Below are 6,604 nucleotides of genomic sequence, written 5' to 3'. Positions count from 1 at the left end.
TGGGATGCGTTGGAGGGCATCTTTAACCACGTGGGAAGGGAAATTGCGGTCTGTAAAGAAGGAGGCCATCTGGTGTGTTCTATGGTGGAACCGCTCCTCCTGGGAGCAGATACGGTGGAGGCGGAGGAATTAGGAATATGGGATGGCATTTTTGCAGGAGGTAGGGTGGGAAGAGGTGTAATCCAGGTAGCTGTGGGAGTTGGTGGGTTTGTAGAAGATGTCAGTGTCAAGTCGGTCGTCACTGATGGAGATGGAGAGGTCCAGGAAAGGGAGGGAGGTGTCAGAGATGGTCCAGGTAAATTTAAGGTCAGGGTGGAATGTGTTGGTGAAGTTGATGAATTGCTCAACCTCCTCGCGGGAGCACGAGGTGGTGCCAATGCAGTCATCAATGTAGCGGAGGAAGAGGTGGGGAGTGGTGCCAGTGTAATTACGGAAGATCAACTGCTCTACGTAGCCAACAAAGAGACAGGCATAGTTGGGGCCCATATGTGTGCCCATGGCTACTCCTTTGGTCTGGAGGAAGTGGGAGGATTCCGACCTGCAGTTCGGTCTCCTTGGGATGTACTAGCATTGAAAGCAGTTCAGAAAAGGTTCACTCAGCTGACTCTTGGTATAAAGGTGACCTCTGAGGAAATGGGCGATGAACATTGGAATTTTGAAGAATGAATTGCACTTGTTGATATTTCAAGGACACTTGACAGAGATGATGTAGAGAGAATATTTCTTGGAGAATCTAGAATGGGGAGAGCAGCTTTAAAAAAAAAAGGATCTCCCATTTACGGCAGATGAAAATCATTTCGCCCCCTTCCAAGTTTTTTTTGTCCGTGGAATTCTTATCCCCAGTGAGCAGCGAAGGTTAAGTCAAAGTGAATAGATTTTTAATTGACAAGTGGATGTGGGGTGTGTGTGTGTGGGGAGGCAGAGGGGGGGGGGGGGAACGGTGTAGTTGAGGATTGTGGGTGACAGGCCACAATCCATAATCTTATTGAATGGTAGCATAGGTTTAACGGGCTTAAGTACCTACTGCTTTTTTTGATGATGTGAAATGCAGTGCCATTTTTATTGGAATCAAGGAGATCTTTTGTTAGGGTTCCTTGATGCTGTATTTTAAGTAATGCCTTGATATCAAGTTTTTTGCTCATTTGTTCGTGGTATATTTATATTGCTGGCTAGGTCAGCACTGCATGCTCCCCCCCACCAGGAGCATTGACACATTGCTGTGGGTCTGAAGTCACAGAGAAGTCAGATCAGGTATGGATGACCGATTTCTTTCCCTAAAGGGCATGAGTGAACTAGATGGGGTTTTCTAATAATCAACTATGACTTTTAATTCCAGATTTTTACAGAATTCAAATTCCACCATGTACTATGGTGGGATTAATTGTCTCGCAATAGTGCCACAGGGCCATCGTTCCCCAAGAGGTTAGTCACTCTCATCTGGTTTTTTAGGTCTTTTGTCCATATTTGTTCCAAAGCTGTAGTGAGGTCGGGACAGAATAGCCTTATGGTTATGTTTAATGACACAGGTTATCACTGAGCAGGTACCACATGACAGCATTGTCAACAATCTTTTCTGTCACTTTACTGACCGCATAAAGAGTGATTTTCTGAATAGTAAATCTTGTATTTGGGATTTCAAAAACTATAAATTCTAAGAAGTCTCCCCTTAGACTATCAATGAACATTTTTCTCCATGACTTGAGGCAGCATTTTATTACATTTACAGGGAATTGAATAAATATTTAATAAGAAATCATGTAAAAGAATGCAGGAATTTACAGCTGGAGCAGATAGATGCAATTGAATAGGTAACAGCATCAGCGGAGCTGTAATCAGTCAATTGAAGCCAGAATGTACCACTTGGGCTTCTTTCTGGCAACACCACACTGAGCAGAAATTAATCCACTGTGTACTGTAAGAGATTTGACACTTGTGCGTTTTTGCTATCAGTTTTCCTGTTATCAAATGGGCAAATAGACCCTATTTGCTGATGGAATAGACAACAAAAATTGCATCTTGTTTGCTGCTATGCATAAGCTAGCCCTAATGCTTGATAATTATCACCAAGTAGCTTCAACTGAATGGAGTGTTTGTGAGTATGGATGGTGAGAAGGGAGGAGTTAAAAGGATAGACATTACATATCCTGTATTGACGTAGTGATGCCGGAGTTGGACTGGGGTGTACAAGGTCAAAAATCAAATGAAACCAGATTATAGTCCGGCAAATTTATTTGAAATTGCAAGCTTTCGGAGCACAACTCCTTCTTCAGATGTGGTATGATAGAGTCACTACTGGTAACCTCGCCACACTATACTCCCCCACACACACTTGTAACACATACTCGCACACATGAACACTCATATGCATGCAGGTTCACGTATACATACAAGCGCACGCACTGACTTTCACAAATGTACACATGCACGCTGGGGAGAATTATTTCATTTAAAATGCTTTTCTGTCAAAACAAAAACCTGATTTCTGCTTAAAACATAGACAGATTCGAAGCAGGACCTCACACCTAAAGTGCATTGTTTAACCTGAGATGTCACGTCTTGTACATTGTTAAAACCTTTAATTATTTAGGGACAAGGGAATCTGGATTTTGCATTTTAATCAGCAGTCTATCTACTAACCGATTAAAAGATTCAACAAGGGCAGCTAGTTTTAAGTTGTTAACTTTTGCTTATACATACAGTATCATACCTCTCTATCATACCATACCTGAGGAAGGAGTTGACGTCTGAAAGCTTGCACTTCCGCATAAACCCGGTGTCGTTTGATTTTTGACCATATCCTGGCATGGAAAGATCCTGTGGGAAGGGATGAGATTTGTACTTACTGCCTATAATGTGTTCTCTACAGTGTGGAGAACAAACAATGAGATTACTGTGTGATCATTTTGCAGGGTGCTTCTGCAGAACGTTTCTAGACTTTTAATGGTCTGTTATTGAATTCCCCACCTTGCTCTCACACTAACACCGCTGTCTTTGGTCAACTGCACTGTTCCAGTAATTTGTAATGTAACTTTAGAAACAGCACCTCATCTTTCAATCTGATACTTTATAACCTTCTGAACTCAATATCTAGCAACAATTTCAAACTATAAACTCATGTTCCCATTTTGTTTCCTTTGTTTTCAATTTTCATTCATCGAACCCACATCTGATCTCAGTAAATCTTCTGTTCCTTGTCTTTCTCTTACCCCCAGCTCCATTCCTTTCATCTCTTGAGTCCTAACTTCTATCATTCAATCTTTCTTGTCTTCAGTACTGTCATAGATGTATATTTTGACTTTGTCTCACCCACTCCTAACAGCTTTGTTACATGGTTAATATATCAGTATATCAGCCCATGACATAATGACTACCGTAACATTAAGGAGGGGGAGTAGGTCATTCAGAATGTCATGCTTGCCCTGCCATTCAATACGATCATTGCTGATCTAATACTTCATGCCATTTATCCACACTATTCCCAAATTCTTTACACTATTGGTAAGCAGAAATCTATTAGTTTCTACCTTAAACATACTCAAAAACTGAAGTTCCAGACCGCTGTCTGGAAGAGAATTCCAATGGTTTACAACTCTGAGTAAAACAAATTCTCATCTAGATCTGCGTGGCATCCCATTTTTTTGAATGGAACCCCCACTACCAGTGTCATGACTCCCCAACCAGAAGAAACATTTTACTTGCATCTACCTTGTTTGTCCCTTTCAGTATTCTGTAGATCATTACTCAATCTTTGAAACTCCATAGAGCGCATTGCTCTCCCTCCACAGCAATAACATCTTTCCTGAGATAAGGAGACCTAAACTGTGCACACTACAGGTATAGCTGAAAATGTGTTCCTGGAAAAGCGCAGCAGGTCAGGCAGCATCCAGGGAACAGGAGAATCGACGTTTCGGGCATAAGTCCTTCTTCTTTCGGGCTTATGCCCGAAACGTCGATTCTCCTGTTCCCTGGATGCTGCCTGACCTGCTGCGCTTTTCCAGCAACACATTTTCAGCTCTGATCTCCAGCATCTGCAGACCTCACTTTCTCCTCACACTACAGGTGTAGTCTAACTCAGTTCCTGCACAACTGAAGCAAGAATTCACTAATCTTGTACTCAAATTCTCTTGCAGCCAAGGCCATCATTCGACTAGCCTTTCTAATAGCTTCTGCACGTGCATGTTAGATTTCAGTGACTCATTGATAAGGACACCTAGATCCCTTTGCACATGTACACTTTCCAACCTCTCACCTTTTTCAAAATACTCGACACATCTGTTTCTTCTACCAAAGTGGGTAACAACGTTTTTCCATCTTATTTTCCATTTGTCATATTCTTGTCCATTTACTAAGCTTCTCCAAATCCTCCTGAAGTTACTTTCCATCTCCATCATAATACATATTCCCACTTAGCTGTATATCATCTACAAGTTTTGAAAAATACATTTGTTTCCCACCTCCAAATCGTTGATGCTTATTGTGAACTGCCAATGTGAGAATGACCAATTTATTCCTCCTCTTTATTTTCTGTCTGGTAGCCAATCATTATTCCATGCTAGTACATTGGTCGGTGTGGACTTGTTGGGCCGAATGGCCTGTTTCCATACTGTAATGTAATCTAATCTAATTACCTTATGTACCAATGTGCTTTAATTTTTCTAACCTCCTGTGGGGGACTTTATCAAAAGTCTTCTGAAAGTCTAAGTATGCCATGTTCATCAGCCCTCCTTTACCAATTTTGTTAGTACTATCTTCAATGCACGCCAACAAGTTCACCAAACACAATTTCCCATTCATATTCTGACTGTGCGTAGCCTGATGATTCTAAATCATCATCCAAGTGTCTATTTATCACATCTTTTGTGATAGATTCTCGCATTTTTCCTACTACTGTTGTAAGGCTATCTGTAGTTCCCTATTTTTTTCAGTCACTGCTTTCTTAAATAGTGAAATAACATTTGCTACTTTTCAATCTACAGAAATAATTCCAGAATCTCTAGAACTTTAGAAGATATAACCTGAAGATATTAAAATCGCATATTTCAACTTTAAATTAGATCACTTGCTCTGCTGTAATATGTTAACTTCATAAATCAATGTTAGCCCAGACAAATGTTATAATTTGGAGATGCCCGTGTTGGACTGGGGTGTACAAAACTTAAAATCACACAACACCAGGTTATAGTCCAACAAGTTTAATTGGAAGCACTAGCTGTTGTGGTTCTGTTCGCCGAGCTGGGAATTTGTGTTGCAGATGTTTCATCCCCTGTCTAGGTGACATCCTCAGTGCTTGGGAGCCTCCTGTGAAGAGCTTCTGTGATGTTTCCTCCGGCATTTATAGTGATTTGTACCTGCCGCTTCCGGTTGTCAGTTCCAGCTGTCTGCTGCAGTGGCCAGTATATTGGGTCCAGTGTGTTGTGGCCCTTTTGAACAGTGACTTGATGCAACTTCTTTTGTGTGTGTTGGGGTGGTTGCTTTCGTAGTTCAAAAGGGCCGCAACTTTCTGGTGTACTGCAGTGTGTTGCGGCCCTTTTGAACTACGAAAGCAACCACCCCAACACACACAAAAGAAGTTGCATCAAGACACTGTTCAAAAGGGCCACAACACACTGGACCCAATATACCGGCCACTGCAGCGGACAGCTGGAACTGACAACCAGAAGTGGCAGAGACAAACCACTATAAATGCCGGAGGAAACATCACAGAAGCGCTTCACAGGAGGCTCCCAAGCACTGAGGATGTCACCTAGACAGGGGATGAAACATCTGCAACACAAATTCCCAGCTCGGCGAACAGAACATCAACAATGAGCACCCGAGCTACAAATCTTCTTCCAAACTTGGAAGCACTAGCTTTCGAGCGCTGATTCTTCATCAGGTGGCTGTGGAGTTCACAATTGTAAGACACAGAATTTATAGCAAAAGTTTACACTGTGATGTAACTGAAATTATGCATTGAAAAATACCTTGATTGTTAAGTCTCTCATCTGTTAGAATGACTGTGTTAGTTTCACTTCTTTCATATGTAAATCACAAAACTTTTTTAAAAGTTACATTCTCAGGTTAACTTTAACAATTGGTGTCAGCCCAGATAATGTGTTGAAGGTGTTAGCCCCCTGTGTGCTGTTGTCAGTGCCATAATGTTTAGACTGATTCTAATCTAAAAAATAAGTTAATAGAGTCTTACATGGATTCATGCAGTTTTTGAGCAAAGTACAATGTAACTCTGCAAGTGTCAAAGTGTGGACATGGATACCACCATTACGCATGGGGACACCTCCCACCGTGTACGTGGCAGGTACTTGTATGACTCAGAGGAAAAAGTGAGGTCTACAGATGCTGGAGATCAGAACTGAAAATGTGTTGCTGGAATAGTGCAGCAGGTCAGGCAGCATCCAGGGAACAGGAGAATCGACGTTTCGGGCATAAGCCCTTCTTCAGGAATGAGGAAAGTGTGTCCAGCAGGCTAAGATAAAAGGTAGAGAGGAGGGACTTGGGGGAGGGGCGTTGGAAATGCGATGTGGAAAGTGGTCAAGGTGAGGCTGATAGGGCAGACTGGAGTGGGGGCGGAGAGGTCAGGAAGAAGATTGCAGGTTAGGAAGGCGGT

This window comes from Chiloscyllium plagiosum, chromosome 17 (assembly GCF_004010195.1).
Source record: "Chiloscyllium plagiosum isolate BGI_BamShark_2017 chromosome 17, ASM401019v2, whole genome shotgun sequence".
Lineage (NCBI taxonomy): Eukaryota > Metazoa > Chordata > Chondrichthyes > Orectolobiformes > Hemiscylliidae > Chiloscyllium > Chiloscyllium plagiosum.
This window is presented reverse-complemented; position numbering follows the sequence as displayed.